Below are 26,102 nucleotides of genomic sequence, written 5' to 3' on the forward strand. Positions count from 1 at the left end.
TTTGGGGCTTTGTGACTCTTCCCTAGAACACCAGACCCGAGCTGATAAGATGATCATGTGGCTTTGTATTGGAGCAGCTAAGACCACTTTGGCAGCCGCATGGAAGAGGAAGGAAGCTCCAACTATCTCCCTTTGGCAATCGCGCCTATGGAAATTGCTTAGCCTAGAGCGTATGTCTGACATTTTCAGAGATAACTATAAGAACTCTGAATTTAAATGGGGCCCCCTAGTCTCCTTCCTTTCACGAGGCCTCCCTTCGGCGGTTTGTCCTTCCACCACAAGAACCCTTCATCTCTTTCAATTTTGATTAGAGTTCTAGTGTCATACGACTCCTTCATTGTATGATTGTTGCCGCCACCACGGGAAGGGTAGGGGGGGTATAAGGGGGGGGTGGTATTTTGTCTTTTATTTATGTTATCTTGCATCTGAGATAAGTTTTTATATGATTTATGTTCATTCCATATAACACATTCCACTTGGAAGACATGGGGAAGTTACCGTAGCAGAAGGAAGATGGAACCTCTGTAAAATACTTGCTCTTCTCTTGGACCAGAAAGGACTCGCTTCCAGCTCCATTACATTTAGAAAATGTATCCACTACATGGGCCACTCAATAAGGAAGGAGCTTGACTTATATTGGGCAATGCACCCTTTTCAGCTTTGATACTTTTGCTGAATTATTCTGCTCCCCTGCGTGGGATGATGTACTGGTACTATCTCAGAGTGTATGTTGTAAAAACTTTAATAAAAATATCTTTGGGAAAAAAAAAACACATTGCCAATCAATTCCCAATATATTCTTTACAAGTATTACTTCTTTCTAATTCATATACATGCAGACAACATGTTCTCATATTTTATTTCTCACTACACTGTTCCTGTTTAATGTTACTAAAAGTACTACAACTCCCAGAATGCAAATGACAGATGTATCTATTGTGACCATGATGTTTACACATTTAAAACATTCTTAGTTCCTCACTGCAACTTTCCACAAAACTATACTGTTATTTTTCAATAAAATACACAATGTAATAAACAGTCACTAATTCATTTTTCTCTTACTTCCCAAAACATTCACACTAACCTCTTAAACACATACCCTCTAATAGATACAGTTCAACTCATACATTTTTTCTCATCACTGTGATACTCCTTTTAATCAAACTCCCATATACATCTTCATTTCTAATGTACATATTTAAAACACAAAGTTATATACATACCAATGAATTCAGTTTGTAGACTATATTTTTTTTTTTAGCTCTTTCTGCATAGTTTGGACACTTATGATTTGTAAAAACTAAGCACAAGAATGGTACACCACTCTCATACAAAGCAAGTCTAAAATGGTAACCTCTTCAACTTTCCACTCTATCATCATGAGAAAGGCAGCAAATGAAATCATGTCTTTCATTCTAGACTACTGCATCTCCACTTGTGAATGGTTAGCATCTGTTAACCCTTTCCCTCTCTTTCGAAATGAGGTTCCTGTCACCGTGTTTTCGTGATGTCTTTGCGATCATCGCAGAATATTTGCTGAAAACAACGGGAGTTCAAACCAAATCTAGCTATATTTTCCTGAAATGTAAATACTACACAACCGTTTATTACATAGTCGTAAGTTGGAAATTAAAACATGTCATTACTTACATAGTGTCATCACTCCCCAACTTTTCAAAAAAATGTTCTGTCTCTTTAACACCCTTCCCCCCAATACAGTCTTAGCTCAGTGTAGCTAGCAACCGAGTGAAACAAGTAGGCAAAAAGTTCACAGCACATTCTAGAAAGAACATTCTGCTTTCAAATAAGATACAAAAGGGGGTGGTGATGGACGGAGCATCAGAAATAATCAAACACTCACACCCAGTCAACAGATCTGGGTTTGATCCATCACCGGATCTTTAGCCCACTCTCCCACCCCAGCTCAGACATGGCCATATGCAAATCAGTCTGACCCTGTGCCTCATGGGAACAGTCCAGCCCCAACTGCCAAGCCATGCTTTCCCTGTACCGGAAACAATCTTCCTAGGACCGGTTTCTGGCATTTCAGCCGTCTTCAGCCAGGCTTGCTTGAATCCAGTGGCAAAGTGAGCAAGGGACTCACGTCTGAGCATACCCTGCCAACTTATGGCAAACAAAGCGGTACAAAAGGGGGTGGTGATGGACAGAGCATCAGAACCAATCAAACACTCACACCCAGTCAACAGATCTGGGTTTGATCCATCACCGTTCTTTAGCCCACTCTGCCACCCCAGTTCAGACATGGCCATATGCAAATCAGTCTGACCCTGTGCCTCATGGGAACAGTCCAGCCCGAACTGCCAAGCCATGCTTTCCCTGGACCGGAAACAAGCCTCCTAGGACCGGTTTCTGGCATTTCAGCCGTCTTCAGCCAGGCTTGCTTGAATCCAGTGGCAAAGTGAGCAAGGGACTCGCGTCTGAGCATACCCTGCCAACTTATGGCAAACAAAGCGGTACAAAAGGGGGTGGTGATGGACGGAGCATCAGAACCAATCAAACACTCACACCCAGTGAACAGATCTGGGTTTGATCCATCACCAAGTGAGCAAGGGACTCACGTCTGAGCATACCCTGCCACTGGATTCAAGCAAGCCTGGCTGAAGACTGCTGAAATGCCAGAAACCGGTCCTAGGAAGCTTGTTTCCGGTCCAGGGAAAGCATGGCTTGGCAGTTCGGGCTGGACTGTTCCCATGAGGCACAGGGTCAGACTGATTTGCATATGGCCATGTCTGAACTGGGGTGGCAGAGTGGGCTAAAGAATGGTAATATCAAACCCAGATCTGTTGACTGGGTGTGAGTGTTTGATGACGCGATGGTCGCGAAGATGTCACAAGAACGGAAAACAAAAGCAGACATTTAACGGCCATCAGCAAATCCAAAAATATTAACAAAAAAAATCCATTGAAAACATTGCGCTACCCATATTACTATATACATGCGTCTTTAAACACGTTTTAATTCAATGTTTGGTACTAAGTTTCTTTAAAATCCATCTTTAAGACCTATTTTCACTTTTTGCGATTATTCAGGATGTCGCGACATCGTCGTTAACAGCGACAATCGCGCCTTTTTCATAAAGTAAAAACCACATTTTTGCACACATATTACAGTATTTTACACACTAGGGGTTTATTACTGTACACTTCAAACTCATGTTTTTCTAGTGTATTTCTAGAACAACCATCTCTAAAACCTATTTTCGTTTTCGCAGTAAGGACGGAGATCGCAATAACATAGGTCATCGCGATCCCCGTGGTTACGTTGCAAAAGTGGAAAGCAAAAGCAGAAATTCAATAGAACCCACCACAATCAAAAATTATAAATATGTAATTCATTCAAACCATCACACTAGATAACCCACTATCTAAATAACTCTATAAAAACATGTGATCACAATCTCAATATCTCAATAATCCTTATTGATGAATCAGTGATATATTTTTTATAGTTCCCCCAATATTCGTGAGGATGTTGCGATAATCGAGACGACCCCACGGCTGTAAACAGGGGGCCACGCTGGAAGTCATGGCATCGTCGTGGATATCATGGGAGAACCAAAAAAATCAATTTTGGACATATAACTTGGGTCACGATCACACCCATTTCTCATAACGTGGGTTTTGAGTATCGCCACCCGGACCCCTTATATTAGTTTTCCACACAAAAAAAACGATAAAATGGCAGCCGCATCATTCTGTTCAGGTTGCGTCCAGCCAATCAGAGCATTCCTGATGGCGCGCGCATTAGCGATTCATCACAAAACCAAATTAAAAAAAGCACCATCGTCATAACAACATCTACCTTTCTGGCAATTTTGGTGTATTTCCGCCCAGCGGTTCGGGCAGTAGGTTCGACAATGCGTTCCTATGAAAATTAATTGCAATCACAGATGAGTGAGAGTGTGGGATTTGAAGACTCTACCTCCACTTTTTTGCAACCTCAAAATGGTTCTCATTCCAAAGTCCTCATTTCTGCCCAAAGTGGTGTCCAAATCAAGTTAGTCATAGAAGATTTAATTGATTGTTTTTCCCTCTGCCTCATCATACAAAGATGAAGGTGAGTATGCAGAGACTGGGCACATGGAGGACCTTGGGCTTCCACATCAGTCTGTCAGAGGACTATAGGACAGATACTTAACTGTTATTTTTCTGGTGCAATTAAAATGTTAGCGGTTGCAAAACACACCATTCAGGCAGTTCTGCCTGCTGGAACTAGGCCTCTTTTTAGAAGCAGAACTGTCACCACAGCCCTTCTATGAGTAATGTAAATTCTGGACTTTTTGCAAGAAGCCATGTGGGTCACATATTTACCAAACCAGGAAGAATTAAACAAAGCATACTTTAGCTGTGTGGGACGCTACAGTTCCTAGTTTAAATTGTTGACTGATACCTGTCCTCAGACCCTACCCCATTATGATTACTATTGGAATCTTTCTAAGTTAATGAATCGGCAGGAAAAAGTATCCATTATAAGAATAAGTTTGTATAGTAGTTTATTTAGTTTACATTTTGTTGTTTGAGGGTTCATATTATAAAGTAAACACAACAATAAAATTACATTTCTGTAACAGCAATTCATCAGAGTCACTGATGTATAATCCAGTCAATTCACGTAATTCTAAAACATCATCAAAACCTACTTATGTGAGGGCTATGATCCTGAACAATCATACAACATCCTAATGCCCAAAGCCTCTACTAAAAAATGTTGCCATAGCATGACAAGTCAAAAATAAGATATAAAAAGCTGGGTGTTACGCCTTGGTGTCACTCACTTTTAAAACTGTAACAATATCATTTTTGTATTGTATTGTAGTGAATAAAATGCACAAAAGAAAATAAATAGCATGGCTATTCGGACAGATGAATTGTCAAAGAGGCAAATTCCGTCTAGGTTCTTGATAGGTTAAAAGTAGGTAAGTGACAGTAAATAACGAGCAATGCCAAATCTACATCTAGTCAAAAAATGTGCTTGCAAAAACTATGCACCCAAGATATGTATGGCTCCAACCCATTCACAGTTTTTAAAGGGAGATGTGCTCTGACTGAAATATTCATTAATTCAATTGTATACCTTCACAGCACTCAAGCAGTCAAGGAACTAGCTTTCTACACATTCTAATCAAATTTTATGACATTTTCCTGATTAGTAAAAAAATCTAGGTGACCACAACAATAATCAATTACCATTTCCCTACTTAATTTCACACATAGATTAAAGAAAAGGGACAACCATAGTTATGTAGGGGCTGTTTTTATGTGGTTTTCGATAACCTCCAGGTCTTTACACTTTGAAAGTGGAGCAGTTTACTGGGGCAGACCTAAAAGGAGTCTAAAAAATCTCAAAGTGTATTTTCTTCCATCTGGATATCATTTGTATTTACGTAGCCCCAAATCCCCGCTCCATAGCTTATTGATGAAATACCTTTAGCCTCGTAAACTGTTAACGTCTGGGGTGGGTCTTTGACTCAACCTTGAAGCAAAGCTAAAGACCACACCATGCAGCAGCAGAAGACAGTCTTTTCTCATTGAGAAGCTCACATATATTTAACTTAATATCCAAAATAATACAAAAATACGGAAATGCTTTTACAACTGTTCTTTACATCTCTAATATTGCGTTTTTGGAATGACGTTTTTTACACCCAACATGATTCATACAGGTTAGTTCTTAAATACAGATTCTTCATACAATTAACATAAACAGTAATTAACTCTGGGAGGCCAATGGCAGTTCTAGATTATGTTACAGCATCATCCATCCACAAAGGTAAGGGATTACATTTTCTACCTGTCTCTGGGAAGTATTGAGCCCCATTTTTCAAAGTACCCTCTAAAGAGTTTACATACACAGTAAAAAGAAAATGGACATGAAGTCAGTCAGCCCCGTGAAATGTATGATCTGAGAGAAGACAAAGGATCGTTCAGCAAAAAAAGTTACCACATATAAATGCCTTTTAGAACGTGCCCATTGTTTGCACGAGGATTAACAAAAACATGTTCAAAGAATACAAGATAAATTATGAATCTGTTTACACTGACCCTGGAGCTTTTCGATATAATCACACGTTCAAAACACATGTATCTTTCATTACAACGGGGGCATTAAATTAATAAGAATTATACAAAAAAGAGACAATTGCAATGCCCTAATCACGCGGTATTCAGTAATTTGTGGTTTTGTGACAATACACTTTTATGTAAATAGGCATTATGGCATTTACTGCGCAGTGAGTGCATGGTGCAGTGCTCCATGCACCTGCCAATTTGCCAAAAATAAAAAGGGCACGATATATCCAGGCGATAGAGCCAAGCACATGGCATAATAGAAGAACTATACTATGCAATCAGTTTTAAATACTGCATAACTCCTTGTTTGAACAATATCAATGCTGATGTATTACCGGCACAAATTACAGCAAAATACACCAAAAAAAAGACACTGACCGGCCTCAAAACGTGATTTTCCTCTGGAGACTCGCTGGTGGGCTCTTGGATTGGCAGACCCTATGAGCAGAAAGAAAAGTAACAATAAACTCTAAAAAGAGAAGCAATGCAAACGAAGAAAGCTGTTCTGCAGTGTATTATTCTGGAAATAAGGCTGTTGACAGGGTCTAGAGCACACAAATAATCTTTGGACTTCGCAGCATGTAAATCATTGATCGTGTTTATTGCTGCTGCGTCAACAAACAAGGACTTCTCTACTTGTTTACATCATTCCAGTCCAAATTACACATTTGATAATCCTCTTCAACACTCCCTTTTTAGGTTTTGCTTCATATCGCATCTACCATTAGACCTTTTGTTACTAATTCTTTATAATATACATAGAATGGGCTTTGGCTCGTGCCCAGGGGAGTAGTTATCTTTCACCACACTCTATTGGCTATTTAATGTACCTTTCTGCTACCTACAGAGTGCTTGCGCTGAACTGCGCAAGCCATGATTTTACAACTGAAAAGTACGCTACATCATCAAACGTATTATCTCATACATATATTTTATACAGAAAGCATTCCTGTTTTGTATGTTTTTTCACTGCATTATATTACTAGAAACAACGGTCCCTGTCAAGGGAGGAATGAGTTAAAACCACAAAACTGTAATCAGCATCGGGTATATTGTTGTCCCAATATCTGTGATCTCCCTCAAGTAGGGTTGGATCTGTGAGCATTCCCAAATCGTGTGCTAGAAAGTGCCTCTTTCACCACATCTACGGGTAAATTGGGCTGAAGTACATCGGCCCATCCGGTGCAACCGAGAGCAGGAGTAGTAAAATCTGTCGCAGTATATGGAGTTGTACCAGGTGGAGGCAGGCTCTTATAGCTATCTGCCTGGGGCATTGCAGGGCCTTCCCCCAGTCCTCGTCCTCTATAAGACCCAAGTCCCCATCCCAGGCCTCTCGTAAGGGACGGAGAAGGTCAGGTTAGTTGTTATGCATATCAGTCTTGACTCTGTTCCAGTGGTACCAGTCCAGCTTGAACTGCCAGGCCAGGCCAGGTCCTCAATGAATCTGAACAAAGGCAACCCAGGACCGGTTATGCCCTTGTTATGGATCATCAGCCAGTTATTGCTTGATTCCAGTGGTAAAGTGTGGACAAAACCCACTTCTGAGCATACCTATCACACATAGGAAGAAACACTTAAGTATACATAAAAGTGATGGATTGAAAGTTTGACTCAATCTCAGTCACTGTTAATTACTTGGTCCGCATCACAGTCCATCGTTATTTTGCCTCCTCTAATGGGCCAGCTTGGCCTTCTGCTCCTCCAAAGCAAAATGTTTCCCTTCTAGTCAAGGGCTGCTACTGCCTGTTGCTCTTCAGCTTCCACAGCAGCAGCTGACTTCTTTACCTGAGCTACCAGCCTCAACTCCCCCAGAGCAATGGCTGGCTTCCTCTGGTCGGCAGGCTGGGCAGCTTCTGCCTTCTGCTCTAGGACACGGCTACTGCCTTGTCCTCCATAGGGAAACACACTGAAGTATAGAGAATGGAGGAGAAGAGCAGGGCAAGATGGACTTAAGGTCCGGGAGAGGATCAGAGTCTAATGAGGATGGTGGCAGCGATATTGAGGTACCCAGAGCGGGCTTCACAAATCCAATACTTACAAAGATATTGTGCCTCACTGTGTGTTGGGGGATGATGCAGATAAACAGTTTGCTGCTTATAAGGTTGCCTTGCACATGCACAAAGAACCTGAGGAAAGTTGGGGATTTGGGGAAGGAACACCCTTGATGGAGCGGGTAGTACACAATTTTGTATACCTCCCCCTTTCTGCATGAAAATACTAATTGAATAATCTATTAATTATAATATTATTAAATGAGTTTGCATGTTTATTAATCTACATTATTAATATTCGAATTACACGTGGGATTTGCATATTGCATGGCTAAATAACCTTTACGACTAAAATCTGTACGCATACTAACAGTAGTATATGTAGTAAATATAATACTGCATGATATATGTTCCTTTTGTAATGTCTTGTAATGTTGCCCAGGAGGAGGACCAAAAGGGTGAATATAATTGCTTTAAATGTCGCTATACACTGGATAAATACAAGCACATACAGGGATTAGTAAGGGGTTAACTTTAGATTTATTATTTCTATGCATTAATTACTCTTTTGTGTTTGTTTCGCGTAAGTTGGCGTTTGGGCCAAAATCCAAAATGGCCGATGACACTACCCGACGAAGTGGCCACTGTCCCATGAGGTACGGAGTGAAGTGTGCAGAAGCGACAAAGTCTTCCAGACCCCGTCGTGAACTGTTGGTGGAGTGGTGCACTGCTTGTTGTTATGACAATAGTGGTCAATTATTCAATGAGTCTTGATATGTGATAAGTCTTGTTTATTTCCCAAGACATCGATTGTCAGCCAACGCGTTTCATTCATGTAATGAACTTCTTCAGGGCAAGTATGGGCGCTCTTGTCAGATCGGAGCAGAAATGTGGCCAATGTACAGCGCGGGGGCTGCCTTGATAAGGGCATGTGTGCGCAACGTCTGTATGACGGGATGCGAAGGAGACTCGTTCGCTCACGGGAGAAGACCACATTTTCTCCCGAGAGCGAACGAGTCTCCTTCGCATCCCGCCATACAGACGTTGCGCACACAGGCCCTTATCAAGGCGGCCCCCGTGCTGTACATTGGCCACATTTCTGCTCCGATCTGACAAGACCGCCCATACTTGCCCTGAAGAAGTTCATTACATGAACGAAACGCGTTGGCTGACAATCGATGTCTTGGGAAATAAACAAGACTTATCACATATCAAGACTCATTGATTAATTGACCACTATTGTCATAACAACAAGCAGTGCACCACTCCACCAATTCGTTCCTTCAGTTAGCTGCTAAGCAGTTGGCACTCCTCAACGGCGAGTGCTGGAGTTTGTTTTGGGCACGCTCACCCTACATGCAATTGCCAATTGATAATAAGGGAACAACACAGGGCAGTGCGGTCACTGTGTCCGCCGTTGTCTGGAACTACAAATTTCCCGTCGTGAACTGTGATCATCATGTACCCAAGCAAGGACACGGTTGGAAAGCGGCCAAGACTGAAAACAAGTGATTTTACAGTAAAACCAGAATGAACTGACTTTTCACTGACTTGATGACCTCACTCCTTGAACTGTACTAAGATCCCAAACTCTAGCATCGGACGATCTCAACCAGCCAATCATGACTGCGCTAAATTATAAAATGTATCATATTCGTTTCTATTTTATTATAAACGTGCTTGGTAGAATAGAGAGGGTTACTCAACTCGACCGCTCCCAACATCGATTTCATCGACGACGCTACTTATGACGCTACTTAGGCGACTGACTGCGCTTTTCTGAATCCTAGAGGGTCCGGATGCTGCCCGATTATTCGATGACTGCTAATTTTCCTTAGATCTACGGGCAATGATAGATGCCTGCACGTCTCTGGTCCATTCCCGATCTTTGGGACTGTAGCGTGCTGAGCAAAGAACTTTGAACTTTGGTTAGTTTCGGACAACTGACTGCAGATTTGAGCCAATGAATTAGAGGACTCCAAATAGCCAGATTAGGTAAATATGTTGTTCTGTGATTTACTTGAAATTTGATATAAACTTTCCAAATGCGAACCTAACTCTTCAAGAAATTTTAGATAAACAGATACTGATTAACAAGAAATGAGTTTGTGGTTTATTGAGAAAGGTAAGATCTAAATCTTGAATGAGTTTTAGCTGGTTCTAAAATCACCATCAACCAATCCAACTAAATGGTCTATTGACCATGTGGGAGGAGTGCCTTGATGTTTAGGATTGAGATCTGTAGGTGGAAGGGGTGTGATGTATATTGTTGTAGAATAACTTTTCTTTCCCTATAGGTTATAAGGTGTTCCCCTCACATGTCGAGCGCTTGAACCGCTCATCCCTCCTGCTTCGTGCAGACCGGTGAATGGTTAGTGTGAGTGTTGGTGTTATGGGCCTCACCAATGACTGCATGTGTGAATGAGTTAGTGTGATGACGGGTCTGACGCAGGGAGGATACAGGTACGGGTTTGCTTTCCCCGTTACCAGGGTTTTTGCGCTCCATCAGTTTTTTTGGTAGCAGTATGATGGTTTTTATTGTTTTGGTTTGGTGATTATAGCTTGTAAATTGCTTATTGATTACTGATTAGTATTGGTTTGTGTATTAACACTTTATGTTGAGTCGCGTCGAGTTCTATGTTGTTTGACGGCTTCTGGGATGTAGGAAGTCGGAAGTTTGTAACGGTTCCGTAGTAGAGCAGAGATAAGCGCTGTTCTCAGGAAAGACGGAATTTTTGTTGACCTGTAGGTACACGGGGAAAAACGTGTGACAATTGAAGTTGCACGACGCATTGTCTGGGTTCGATTCGGTAACATCGTTGTGTGTTGCCATTAGGGACATTTCCTGTATGAGAGAAATGTATGGTAGCAAAGGTCACCTGTGAAATTTTGTTCTTAAGTACCAGGAGTCCAAAAGGCACTCTGATTACGCTTATCACTGGAAAGGTAATAGGTGTTCCCTAAGCTTGCTAGAAGGATAAAGTAGAGGGAAGCGCTACTTTATTAACGAGTGAAATAATTCTGTAGAAGGGCAGACTGTTCGCTGTTCTCGAGAAAGACAGAATTCTGTTTGAATGTACTACATTTTCCGTATGAAAGTGCGTGAATGAAAAAGGCATTCAGGTTAATTGTGAAACTCTGGTTTTATTTCTCAGGCGCATTACGTCTCCAACTAAGTGTCTTAATTCTGGAGAAACGGTTAGCTGATGCTTGCTAGAAGGGTGAAGAAGAGGGATGTGCTACTTTATCAACGGAAGTAACGATTTCGTAGTAGGGCAGAGGTAAGCGCTGCTCTCGGGAAAGACAGAATTCTTGTAAAAAAGGTCATTGACTGTTCTTTGGTTAGCGAAACAGATAATGGTGGCGTTTTTTATGTCGTTACTAACAGATTTGTAAGTCAAGAGACCGTAAAAAAAGGTTTACCGATAAATTTTGTAAAGGAGGGGTCAGCAGGAGCTGAGGTAGCGACAAAAGCTGACGTCAGAAAGACCGCGCTGGGATTGGCTAGTCAGTAAGAAACGTAGACGCCCCTGATTGGTGTGTTAGTGTACGCCACGCTAGGAGTGGAGAATTACAGGGTGACATAGACGCTGCTGATTGGTGCGTAAGTGTGAGTCACGCTGGGATTGGAGAATTCCAGAAGTGACATAGACGCTCTGGATTGCTGCGTTCGTGTCAGTCGCGCTACGATTGGTTGAAACAACAGAATAGTCGTAGGAAAAATCTAGCGATATACAAAAGACAAAATGATGTATTACAATCCACCAGAAAAAGTCCTGGTTTGGAAAAATTAAGAGTTTATTTAAAAAGGACAAACCGATTAAGACTAGAGAGGGACAGTTGCGTCCTCCACTGAAATCGCCCGCATCCTTTATGGTTGCGAAATACGGATATCATACTTGTATTTGGTTGGAAAATTGGGCAAAGTACACAAAAGATGATGGAGTGTTAGCATTTCCAGAGCATGGTTAATTTAATTTAGCGGTTTTGAGAAATTTGAGAGAGAGAATGATGAATCTAGAACCGAGACCTAGACCAACACAGTTTGAAGCATTGACTGAATGGGAAGATGAGATGCATGACAGAGAAAGACCGAGAAGTGGCGGAAGGTATAGGTACATGTTTGGTAGATCACATAGACAGAAGAATCATGATGAAAGAATGAGGAGATGGCGAAGTGCAAATATGACTGATGGTTTGTTTCCTATGAGACATGTTGAAGAAGTTAGTGGTAGAAAATGTACGGAAAAGAGACATAATATAGAATCAGGAGGGTATGGAGTGAATGAATTGGAGGATGATGTTCTTGACGACATGTTTTATAAAAATCCACCCCCGTATCAACCAGATTCTGACATGTTGACACCAAGTGCCCCAATAAGAGACTTTGCGAAGCATTAAGACTGAAACAGTAACCCAAGAGTTAGGGAGAAATAATTCTTTCAGAGAAATAGAGAGATAACAGGATAGTAAGGTAAGTAGTGAAAATTCAACAGAATTAGCAAAAACCACTTTAGAGTTAACCGAAAAGATTAGGGAATTGACTAAAAACGTAGAAGCCGTGACTGTTCCCGTAACCATAGGTCCAGTAATGGCTATTTTTGATAAACATAAAGATAATGAACATTGTTTAACGGTCCCTTATAACAGTAATAAACAGACAGAGAGGCCAAGGATAAATTCAGAAGAGAACCCATGGAGACAAACAGTAAGTACATCAGAACAGAGTACGCCTAAAAATTTGACAGCAATTCCAGGTTTAGTTGAAAGGTTGATAATGACTACAGAACCCATATCAGAAACCCCAAGAGACTCAGAACGAGTTAATGAGGAAAAACCAGTGGGTCCAACTTCAGAAGAATTAAGTGAATAGTTAAGGAGCTTACAGAGAAAAGACAGAGAATCTCAATCTATAGATGTGGCCAAACTAAGGATGGTTTTGGAAGAATTAATGGTAGGGACTATCCCCACAGAAAAATTAAAAACCTATCAGGATGAAGAATTACTCTTTATGTGCAAAAGTATAACTTGGAGAGCAAAGAGTCTACACAAGAAACTATAGGAAATAGCAATGAAATGGGTATAGACATGGAAAAGGTAAAAGCTTTGCAAAAACCATATCGAGTAGACTTTACCGAGAAAGATATTGAAAATCTGAACACCACAGGACGAATAATTCAGATTAAAGACATAATCATTTGGGGAGATGTGGATAAATGGAGAAGTAGGTGGTTTAGAAAACGAGATGATGCCTCAGAGAAAACGTTTGCAGCTTTCCCCATAAGAGAAAAAGAAAAGATAGTGACAGAATGCCCTATGAGAGAAATTCCAGGAGGAGGATATGTACATGTTCCTTGGACTAGGCAAGATATTTTTTCATTTACAAATGATTTCCCTCGACTACGCGAAAAGCCAGTCGAGTGGTATAGACAAGTGGACAGATTTGTAAAATTATCAAAAGTTTTGTGGATTGATTTGAATAGCCTATTTGACATAATAGTACCATCAGATTTATGGACAGAGTGCAAAACTGTAATAGACTGGCCTACAAAAGAATACCCTAGAGATCCAAAGACAGGTGCCGCTGATCCAGAGGTGATGAAAAAATATGAACAAGTAATAACCTTTTTGAAAAACAAAGTACCTCCCAAAGAGGCTGATTGGGTGAAAATTGACCGAACTCATCAAGAAGCTAAGGAGTCAGTGCATGCGTACTACGAAATATTAATCCTTGCCTTTAAGCAGTTTAGTGGTGACGAAAATTTGAGTGAAAAGGGTTTGAGTCATTTTGTATATAGATTTGTATACGGCCTACGTCCTGAAATTAGTGAAATGATTATGCAGCATACTGTGGATTGGCAAAACAAGAAAATAGATGAAGTACTAAGACATGCTAAATATTTTAGTGATGAAATTGAGGCCAAGCAGCGTAAATTAAAAGAAAAATCTATGTGGGCACAAGTAAAGGTCGCAGAAAGACAGGAAGCACAATTGATTGAACAAGCGAATAATGCAGGACCAAAACCTAGATTTAATACTGGAAAAGGAAAGGGACAATTCAATATTGAAGAAGCCAAGAAGAAATGGCCATGTCATAATTGCGGAAGAATAGGGCACTGGAAATCCGAATGTAAATTTCCCCAGAATACTAATGGTGATAATGCATCATTGAATCCGCAGGTGCAGAAAGAGGTGAGAGATCAACCTCAGCGACAGCAGTAGGTTGTTACCCAACAGAATCAGGTGCCAAAACCGCCCATTTCACAGAGCGTAAATTCACAGAAATACAGTAATGAGACAGGAGTCTACAACGAAGAACAGGTAACTAAGCTGCCGCGCGCTAGCACTGTTTTGCAGTATTGGCTACAACGCGATGAGTGAGTCAGAAGAAGGTTATTGACAGTGCCGAAGGGAGGAAGAAGAGTGCGTACTTGGCGCAACTCTAGAAGTACACCAGACAGGCCCTTTTGTGGACAGAAAGGTAAATGAAAATATTACTTTCCTAGTAGAGACTGGTGCTACTCGATCAACAGTCAGGTCAGCTGATGTTAAGAATCTTCCTCTCTCGGATGAAACAATCCAAGTGGTTGGAGTATCCAACAGACAGATCAAAACGTATCTCACAGAACCAGTAAAGGTCAATATAGGGATATTTTCCGAAATGCACCACTTTGTCGTGTGCGATTCAAGTTCTGTGAACCTATTAGGAAGAGACCTGTTGTGCAAAATGAATTGCACCATATTTTGTACCCCTGATGGTATAGCATTCGAGACCCCTGATGAAGATTTACTGTATAAAATGACTGTGGCTAATATGGAAACTGAGATTACTGAAGCCTATGCTGTATTCAACCCTGACGAATTACCAAAAGAATTGAAACAGACAGTGAAAGCAGAGGTTTGGGATTTCACAGGAGAAGATGTAGGATTGATGAGAAATGTGGATCCCGTAAAAGTAACAGTGAAGGAAGGAATAAGCTACCCAAATGTTCCTCAATATAAATTGACACCTGAGATAATTGAAGGAGTTATCCCAATAATTGAGAAAATGATTAAACAAGGAATTTTGAGAGAAATAATGAGTAGTCCATGTAATTCACCAATTATGGGACTGAAAAATCCTAATGGAAAGTTCAGGATAGTGCAGGATTTGAGAGAAATAACCAAAATTGTTGTGTCGTGCTGTCCTATTGTACCAAATCCATCTGTGATTTTGTATCAGATTCCTCATTTATTTATAAATCTGTTTATTGAGTTTGCAGGCAAAAGCACACATTACATCATAATAAATCAGTGAGCATCGTGATATACAACTATGAGCTGAGTTTCTGTGCATAGCATATACATTCTAGCCACAGTACATTATCAGGAAAGGGAGTGACAGTGCTCTCTTTTACAGCCAGCAAGGCTCTGAAGCAAGTTATCACCACGCATGATGCCAGGGCCGCAGATCTAGTGGAGAGCATCTGCTCACCCTCTCCTGGATCAGGTATGTGCTAATCCCGGTGCATCCCCAAACAGGTATACAAACAGTGCTAAACTCCCCGTTCAGTAACTGGGTGACCGTTTTCTCAACAGCCTAGCAACTAAAACAACTACCAACAGCAGCTCGCAAGTTCTAGTCTAGACGGCCCCTCCCTTCTGATCCCCCGCCCGCCAGGTTCCGGCTTCTCCAGTCCCCCCCACCAGGACCGGCTCAAGCACTAAGATTCAATCCTAGGCATGCACTGTCTTCACTGTAAGGCCTGTCAGACACACCAGCGCGGCAGCTCAATCAGACTAACAGCGCCTTGTCGTCCAACGCAGCCTCTACAGCGCATTCCCGCTACCTCCCGGGGCCACCTCCTCACAGTGCAGTAGAGTCCGCAGCATCTCCCCCCATTGGGGTGTGACGGGCGTCATTCTAAGACCCAGAGTCTCTTCCCGCCGAAGCGCCACCTCCTCCGCCTTCGCCCACACCAGTAAAGAGCTACGCCATGCTCGCACATGTGGCGCAGCGTCTGCCTTCCAGCTTTTGGTGATAAGTCGCTTTGCCACTATAATCCCCAAATCAAGAAAACGAGAGGCTACCTTAGCCGGGGGTGGCCGGTGAAAGAGATGTAATAAATAAGTGGGCCACTCGGGTGGAATTTCCCGGCTTGTACACCGAAGGAGCTCCTCATGTACCGCCTGCCAGTACAACTGTAACGCAAGGCAGCCCCACAGCATGTGGAGCAGGTCGGCGTCAACCACTGCGCAGCGGGGGCAGCATGCATCCACGCGATGAAAATACTTGTTAATGGCAGCCGGCGTGAGGTAGGCCCTGTGCAGGACAAAAAACTGTATTTGACAAAATCTCATGTTTCAAGGTATCCTCCTCGGCCCCTGCAACACCCTCTCCCACTCTCTATCTACCATAGGTCTGCCAAGATCCCCCTCCCATCTCTCGCGTAGTGTCCCTAGGCTCGTTGCCGCGTGCATCCGCAAAGCCGCAGCAAACCATTTGATTAGATGCCCCCCTCGACCCAAGACATGGAGGTATTGCAGCACTAAATGGTGCTCCGGCTCTTCCCGCAAGTCCCCCCAGTGACCCGCCAGCGTCTCTATCAGGGCCCGGTGCCGGAGAAACTGGCCCTGCGCCAGCCCCGTCTCTTCCGCAAGAGTCGCGAATGACCGAAGGCCCCCCTCATGGTATAGATCCTCCAATGTGTGGATATCAACCGCGTGCCAATCCCTGAGGTCTGCAGCTCCAAGCGTGCCTCGCCCGCAAGGGGAACCCTCCAGAGGAATAGCTGGGGCATATGGGATTCTGGTCCGTGTCAGCCGGAGACATCGGCGGTAGCATTTATACGCCACCACTAGCAGCAGTGGTTCGGGCTTGAGCGCGCTCGTAGTCGGGTGAAAGATTCTGAGGAGCTCCGTTACCGTCAGCGGCGGGTTCACCGCCGTCGCCGTGTCCTCTCGGCATCTATCAGCTAGCCAGCGGGCCACCCATTGTAGCTGCGCTGCCAGATAGTAGTGTTCAAGACACGGCATCCCTAGTCCACCCTGGCCCACGGGAAGGCACAGTTTCGGTAGCGCCACCCTGTGGCGCGCCGTTCCCCAGACGAAATCGCGGAGGGAGCGCATGAAGGGCGTGAAGAAGGACACCGGTATATACACCGGGAGGTTGGCAAAATAGTACAGCAGACGCGGCAGCACCACCATTTTAACAAGCGCTATGCGGCCGGTCACCGAAAGGGCAAGCGTACTCCAGAACGCCATCTGGGCTCGGACCGCTGTCACGGCGTGTCCCAGGTTACCTTCCACCAGATCCGCCGGGCGGCGATATATCTGGACACCCAGATAGCGAAAGGTGTCCGGCTGCCATTGGACCCGCACTCCGCCAAGTTGGTAGCCAGGGTCCTGGACGACGTCTCGGAAGGCGAACAGACAGGATTTAGCGGCGTTGACTCGGAGGCCTGAGAGCTGCTCAAAGGTGTGTAGGATGCAGCCCAGCCTCGCCGGAATAGCTGACACATCCCTGACATAGACCAGTAGGTCATCTGCGTAAAGGGACACCTGGTGGGTAGCGTCTCCCAGCGGAATGCCATCCGCCAACTCCCTATGGAGTGTCGCCGCTAACGTCTCCATTGCAAGCGCAAACAGGAGAGGCGACAACAGACACCCCTGTCTGGTACCTCGGCCGATCTGAATGGGGTCTGAGACATATGGACCCGTACGCACGCGCACCGTAGGTCCCTTGTACAGAAGAGCCGTTAGCTGTAGGAAGCCCAGCCCCAGTCCGAAGTGCGACAGCGTCGACACCAGGTATCCCCATTCCAGACAATCAAAGGCTTTCTCTAGGTCCAGGACCAGGCAACCCGCTCTGGGCCATTGTCGAGTGCTCTCCTCCATCACTCGAAAGAACCGCCGCAAATTGAGCGAAGTGGCGCGTTTGGGCACGAAGCCATTTTGATCGCTGTGCACCAGCGTGGGCACCACCGGCGCCAGTCTCTCCGCCAGTATCTTCGCCAAGATTTTATAGTCTGTGTTTTGTATCAGATTCCTCATGATGCAGAATTCAGTGCTAGTTCAATATATCGACGACCTGCTTGTGGCGTCGAAAACTCGAGAAGCCTGTGTAATGGACACCATAGCATTGTTAAATCATTTGGCAGATGGAGGACTTAAGGTATCCCCATCGAAATTGCAATTTTGTCAGAAAGAAGTACAATATTTAGGTCACAAAATTGAAAAGGGACTGAGGAAGATAACTACAGACAGGATCAAGATAATAAAAGGAATGAGAGCTCCAATGACGCAAAGAGAAGTGAGAATGTTTCTTGGAATGGTTGGATATTGTCGTCAGCAGATAAGTAACTTTTCCCTGATCGCAAAACCTTTGGTACGCCTGACGAGAAGTTGATGTGAAAGACCTCATTGACTTAAGTAGGGAAGAACTAGCAGCTTTTAAGAAATTGAGAGACAGTTTGTGTGAAGCGCCAGCATTAGGAATGCCTGACTATGAAAAGGAGTTCGAGCTGTACTGCAGTGAGAGGAATGGATGTGCACTTTCTGTATTAATACAGAAACATGGAAAATTAAGAAGACCAATTGCATATTTTTCAGCTATGCTAGACCCTGTAGCAGAAGCGTTGCCAGGTTGTTTGAAAGCAGTAGCTGCTACTTGTAAGAGTCTGGAACAGAGTGAGGGAATTATGATGGGATATCCTGTGCGAGTGTTTGTACCTCATGATGTGGCAATCCTTTTAACAAGGAGTCGCACTCAGTTCATGACCCATAGTCGGCTGACTAAGTATGAAAAGGTCATATTAGGTGCAACAAGTGTGAGCCTTGTAAGATGCCTGGATGTGAATCCTTCAACGCTATTGCCTGATGCTGAGAATGTTGAAGTAAGGGACGAAGTGGATCATGATTGTTTGGATGTATTGGATTTCTGTACCAAACCACGTCCTGATATAAAAGATGTACCTTTGCCAGAAAGTGATTTTGTGATGTTTGTGGATGGATCATGTTTGAGAACAGACGAAGGAACTCTGAGTGCAGCATATGCATTATGCACAGTTGCAGCAGTAATGGAAGCATCTTACCTGAAGGGAGTAAAATCAGCCCAGGTTGCTGAACTTGTAGCCTTAACTAGAGCATTCAAGATCGGAAAGAATGTGAGAGTGACTGTGATGACTGATAGTCAGTATGGTTTTGGTGTTGTGCATGATTTCGTCCAGATATGGCTGCAGAGAGGATTTCTGACTTCAAGTGGAACTCCCATAAAGAATGCTGAAGTGGTTGGGAAGTTGCTTGAGGCGATACAGCTGCCTAAGCAATTGGCCATTGTGAAGTGTGCTGCTCATATGCAAATCGCCGATTATATCGCGGTCGGAAACAGATATGCCAACGATATGGCCCAATATTGTGCTCGAAATCAGAACTCGATAAACAGGGCTAAAGAAAGAGAGATGTATTCTTACCCCCTACTGTTTACTAACGTTATGGGTACTTGGGAAGCAGTGAGGCAATTGCAGGAAGAAGCAGGAGATGAGGAGATGAGACAGTGGGTAAAAGCAGGATGTGCACCAAGAGAAACAGATCATGTGTGGGTTTATCGAGATGGAAGACCAGTCATGCCTGATAGCATGGTGTCTGCCATGGCACGGATGTATCATGGACAGGGACACATAGGGAGGGATGCGATGATTCGGTCCTTCAAGCAAACGTGGTACAATGCTAAATTTGGACTTGTAGCTGAGAGCCTTTGTCAAAGATGCCTTATATGTCAGCAGTTCAATCCTGGAAGGAAAACAGTGGTAAGTCTAGGAACGATAGGTCGAGAAGGAGGGCCTTTCACCAGAATGCAGATTGATTTCATTGAGATGCCGCCCTGTAATAGGTTGAGGTATGTTCTAGTAATGGTCTGCTTGTTTTCTAGATGGGTAGAAGCATATCCCACAAGAAGGTGTAATGGAATTACAGTAGCAAAATTGCTTTTGAGGGAATTCATCCCTAGATTCGGGTTCCCAGTTACAATTGAATCAGATAGAGGAAAGCATTTCCATAATGAGATCATGAAGTTGATTTGTGAAGCATTGAATGTACAACAGAAACTACATTGTGCCTATTTCCCAGAGGCTTCTGGTGTGGTGAAACAAATGAATGGCACCATTAAAAACCGATTGGGAAAAATGTGTTTAGCTACAGGTTTGAAATGGCCTGATGTCTTGCCTCTGGTACTCATGACTATTAGGTCAATTCCAGATAGAAACACAGGTTTGAGTCCACATGAAATTATCATGGGAAGAGCAATGCACCATGTATTCATACCAGTCAACAAGCTGTTGCCTATATCTGATGACTTGGTGTTGGATTACTGTAAGGGGCTGGCTGACACAGTTCATTCTGTGTTTCATCAGGTTGGAGCGGATGCCACCACCATTGAAAAGAAGCAAGCTCATGATCTGAGCCCAGGAGACTGGGTGAGAATTAAAGTACACAGATGAAGGAACTGTCTAGTCCCACGTTGGGGAAAACCACGACAAGTGATTTTGACTACAACAACAGCTGTGAAGTGTGCTGGGATCAAGAACTGGATCCATGCTAGTCACACATTGAGAATCCCAAATCCAGTGGATAACAAAGAACGAGAATATTATGAAGAGTCAGAAAGTAGTTCTGAATCGGATGCTGAAGAAGTAAGAACAAGAGAAAATCCTGAAAGGAGGGAGACAGAGCTAAACTTGACATTTGCCCCGAGAATATTCCCTTGAGAAGGAGATTGCAGATTTCTGATACCAGCTCAGACTAAGAGACTGAACAAATACCAGTATGCTCCAGAAAAGAGAAAAGCAGTGAAGGAACAATCAAAGAAGTTATTGATAAGGAAATTCCTGATGAAAAACTGAGAGAAATTCCACCTGAAATAACGAAAGTAGATGAACAGGTGCCAGATACAGAAAGAGAGGGAAAGATTCTTGCGGAAGACCCCCGAGGAGTTGTAGGGAATTCCAACATCCAGTTAGAGGTAGGGACAGTTAGTCAGCAGGAAGATATTGTGCAAGAAACACGAGGAGGGAAAGAAGTAGGGAAAATAAAAGAAGTGGTGGAAAGAAGAATAACTGAAAGCAAAAAGCAAGTTGAAAGAGAATCAGAGGAAGGTGATGAAGAAGTACCAGAAGGTCGAGTCCTGAGAAAAAAAGCATGGAGAGCTGAAAAAATCAAAAAATGAGAAAATAACTACAGCAGACGAAAACAAAAGAACAAGAAAGACCAACCAGAAGTATAAGTCGCCAGAATGGCCGTATGTGGCCCTGCCTGAAATAAAAGAAGAGGCGGATAGCCAAGAAAATCCAGAGGTGACTGTACCGTAAGTGGTTGAGGAAGACGAAGAATCGGAAATCCTGAGAGTTATCTTGTCCGATACTGGAGAAGAGACGGATGTTCAGGAAGTTCTGTATCAAGATTATGAGAGAAAAGTGAAAGACGATCAAATGCCAAACTGAACAAGACGAAAGTGCTGCTAATGGAAAGAAAATAGAATACAGGAAAAGGCATAACTGAAAGAACCAAGTAGGTGCTTAGAGCCTTGGGTTAGACAAAACTAGTTGTGAAGTAGAAGAGGCTAAGTCAAAAGACACTGATCATTTTGCAAAAATGACAAACACAGAAAGTAGAAAAGCTAAATGTGTATTTCTAAAACGATGGTTTAAAATGTGTTGTTGGTGTACAGGATTACTAATGCTTCTATGGAGTGTGTTAGCTTTGATGATTTCATTTAAGATTACCATAGACACAATAGAAGGTCATAGTGAATATAAAACTAATATAGAAAAGATTCAGAAAGTATATCCGACTAAAATAGATAGGAATTATCTACATAAAGACAGGTCTATAAATGATTTCTCTAACAATGTGTTTTCGAAACTTTTGTACGAATATGTAAAGACAATGGATGTGAGGGATTGCTACGTTTGTATGCAGTTACCTGCATCTGTATCGGAGGGAGTGACTTACCATCACCTCCCAGTAACATATGGAATAACATGTAGTGTAATAGCTAGTCTGTTTTACCAAATAGGGAAATTAGAATATTATTTTTCAGATGTTGAAAACATATTTTCACAAGTACCTGCAATTAACAAGTTGAATAAAGTAAAGCCTGCAAAGGTGTTAGGTGATATTTTCTTAGTAACTAAATAACTAACATTAGAATACATATTTAGGAATAATTTGACTTGTAGTTTAAAGACAGAAGAAAAGACGTTTTTGGATATGGTTGAAGAAAAGAGATTGAAAATGCAAAAGAAAGCATCTGAGAGAAAGGAGGAAAAGACCGTTTGGGATGTTGAAATGTAAAAACACTTGAATGGAAAAGCTAGTCCAACTATGGCTTTAGACTGGCCCCAGAAAGGGAAGTTATGTATTAGAAGGAATCAAACTGCATATGATAATTATTTTGTAGGTAACAGTGGGTGCCATGATACATACCGAATCATGGGTGGATGGGGATTTAACCCCTTCAGCGCGGCGCGGATTTCCGCGCCACGCTGAAGGTTCCGTGCGCGGGCGGGGCCATGACGGAACGGTTCCGTCATGCGCACAGCGCAACCGACGTGCATGACGGAACCGTTCCGTCATGCGCGTCGAAGGGGTTAAAGGAGGAAATGATCCAGTTTTTCCTGGGTTATATTTTATCTGCGGAAACAAGGCATATTATCGTTTGCCAGACCATTGGTATGGCACATATTATTTAGGTCTGGTTTTCCCAAAGATATTCCACATGGAAAGAGGAGAAGATGGTGTACATAAGTTAGGTAGTCATATAGTACGTAGAAAGAGAGAATCTTGGTCAGAAATTGTAGGAGACATTTTTGGAGCATTGATACCAGCAGTGAGAATATCTCTAAATGCACACAAAACTAGAAAACTATCAGTCAGTGATAACTTTATTTCGGTCATGAGACCATAAAAGTACACATAAGTACATCAACAATTACAATAAGACAATAAATAAGCATAAAAGGTTAAAAGTTTAAGAAAGAATTAAACTACGAGTTATCAGTGAGAAAATGATTAATTTAAAAAGGTTTGTCTCCTGCGCCACATACTATGTAAATAACGAGATACTGCAAAAACAATATGGGGATGAGTATCATAAGTTAAGGACCTACAAGCCTGCATAAAATAACGAAATCCCAAGTTCCTGCAGATGGGAGTCAACCAACATTTTCTGATTACATAGTAAGCAGGACAAAAAAACAGCACATGTGCGACAGTCTGCGTTTTGTAATTACACGCAGGACAATTTTCCTGGTTCTGGGTCTGCCACTTAGATGAAAAGGACCTGACCGGTAGGGTGCCATATCTTAACTGGATATATAATTTTCGAGCTAGTGGGGGTTCAATTTGGTCCATGAATTCCTCTAGTTTAGAATCTTGTTTGACTATGAGGAACTCTGAGGTCAACCTACCCACCGCTGAAGAGCTCAAAAGAGATAAAAAATTGTGTGTGGATATCAAAGAAAGAAGTTCTTTCTTTGGCAGCTCGGGACAATATGCTTCTGGATTTGCCCACAATTCCGGAAGTCCTAGTCGAATACTAGCTGCATTAATATGCAGGAGCCAGGGGATCTTTTTATATTTAAGGGCAGGCCAAATCTCAGCGAATTCTGCTCTATAGGAGGCCAGTTCAGGCACTGACCATAACCTCTTCCAGTACAAAATTGGTCTTTCACCAATGATCTCCTCTATTGAAACTAAACCAAGATCAAACCTGAGGGGGATCAAATGCGTACTGGGAGGGAGCCCTAGAAGAGATCTTAAGAAGGACTGCTCAGCCTTTAAGAGGGTCCCTATATGCTTATGTCCCCAAAGTTCAGCCCCATAGATTGCAGCCACTCCTGCCTTGGAAATCTATTGTCAGCAGGCAAGAGACACTGGTTTAAAAGTTGATTTTTTAAAAACTTTATTTAAGCCCCCTGCCAGCTGGACAAGCTTGAGCGTCGACTTTGCAATCTGCGTATTCCAACTAAAATTCTCAGTTAAAGTGACGCCCAAATAAACAAAGGTTTTAACCCTTTCAAGGGGAATACCAGATAGAACTGGGTTAGGACGCACCCGCTTCGGGGGGTTCAAGTTCAAGTTCAAATAACTTTATTCGATTGTAAACCTTACAGTCATAAAAGCACAATTCATAAAACATACAATTAAAATCAGACCATCCATTTCATTTATACAGCAGAAATTTACATAATCAATATAAGACAAAAGTAACAGGCAGAACAAAGCATGTTTAAGAATATAAATAGTTATGACAAGGTTAAAAAGATTAAAAATACATAACAACAATAACAGCATAATTAACCCTCCATGCTTTTCCTGAAGGTAATTGCTAATTTCAAAAAGCTGCATACAAATAAGGTGCAGTCACAATTCAGGAGTTGAAGGTAATAAAGTGCTGGTTTGATCTGTTTGAATATCAGTTCTTTCAGGCATGGTTTTAAAAATAACCTCCGAGGTACTATATAATAAGGACAAATAAATAAAAAGTGTGCCAGATCTTGCGGAGACTTCCCGTCGCAGCCGCAAGCTGGCAACACTTGGCCTTGATGGGCCCCACTCGGGACACCTAATAAGTAATAAAACAAGTCAAAACAGAACCTTGTTAATAGGTAACGTTCGTAGCTAGACATAGGCCATGATAAATATGGTTCCATTTGTAGACAGGTTTTAAGTAAGACATGTTTCCTAACACTGTCTTTCTGGAACTCAACCTCTTCCCGGGCAAAATTCCTGGTTATCATAAATATATTTTTCACAGAAAGGGCATCTATTTTAGTAATGGAATTTGGGGTTAGAAACAGGTCCGGCCGACCTATTTCAGTAAAACAGTCTTTAATGTACTTCAACCATGGAACCTTTAGCCTACCATCCCATGTTAAAGCTTCTTTTAGTATATCATGGGTGAGAGGTATATCATTATTTAACCAGCAGTTCAACCAGCATAATAGGGGGTTTACTGCTATTCTGTCGCTAAGGTGGGTACATCTAACTCCTCGTGTACCGAGAAGTTTCCGGTTCCCCTTGGGAGCCTCAGTATCTTCTTCAGAAAATTATTTTCTGTAACCTCCAGGTCTCGTGTCTGGCTGTAGCCCCAGAGCTCGCTTCCGTAGCAAGCAACGGCAACACTTTTAGCCTGGTATAGTTTAAGTAAGGCAGCCACCGGACTATTGCCCATTTTTCTCGTGAAGCCAAGTATGGCTGCGTTAACGCGGGTTACCTCGCCCTTCTTCTTGAGAACAGCAGGGCCCCAAGATAATTGGTGATCAAGAAGAACCCCGAGGTATAAGAATAAATGGTCTATAAAAGATCCCTGACCTGATCCTTTAAATGTTGGAACATCAAAGACCTTGGACTCAAGCACCATGGACATGGCTACAGATAAATTATTTTCATTCAGCAGATCGTTAAGACAAAGTCCACGCCTAGAGTGGTCAAAATGGAAACCATTCATACTATTACACCCCAGGGATTCCATAGAGGTAACTCGTGGATTACCACATGGGTGTACATTAAAATCACCTGCAATCAATAAGTTACGTGACAGTGTACCTGCTCCTTCTCTCGACATCTCTTTCAGAGGCAGTATATTACATTCCCCTTGACTATTTATAGCATTATAAAAATTAATTAGTGTCAGGGCATGTTTCCCTCTCTTCAATTCGAGCACTTGGATATTCCGATTTACATGATACCGGTTACTTATTTGGCAGGAAAGTGCCAGATTAATAAAAATAGCCAGGCCCCCCTTAGCTCTTCCACTAGTTGAGGGGGCTGCTGGACTAAAAAAAACTTTGGTAGCCCTCAATGAAAACGTTATTATCTTCCATCCATGTCTCTTGGAGGCATATAACTGCATATTTCTTGACAAATGCCAACCAGGCAGAATCACATATTTTATCAACCAAACCTGCTACATTCCAGGACACTAAACTCGCATTACAAACATCGCAGTGGTCTATTTCAGTGACGGCTTCTGTAGTTATAG

The 26,102-nt window shown here is 42.5% G+C and overlaps 1 protein-coding gene across 2 annotated transcripts in view; it reads right to left on the minus strand.

The window, feature by feature from the left end:
• GGACT (gamma-glutamylamine cyclotransferase) overlaps window positions 1-26,102 on the minus strand; it is a 279,436-nt gene that overhangs the window by 104,912 nt on the left and 148,422 nt on the right. The window contains exons 1-2 of one of the 2 annotated variants that reach the window (XM_085622266.1): window positions 21,422-21,487; window positions 6,471-6,530 (exon numbers count right to left, since the gene is read on the minus strand). The gene's annotated coding sequence lies outside the window, so the exon portion shown is untranslated. Of the gene's footprint in view, window positions 1-6,470; window positions 6,531-21,421; window positions 21,488-26,102 lie in introns of those variants that run through there. The other variant, XM_085622265.1, reaches the window with a different exon arrangement.

This window comes from Triturus cristatus, chromosome 8, assembly GCF_964204655.1.
Source record: "Triturus cristatus chromosome 8, aTriCri1.1, whole genome shotgun sequence".
Lineage (NCBI taxonomy): Eukaryota > Metazoa > Chordata > Amphibia > Caudata > Salamandridae > Triturus > Triturus cristatus.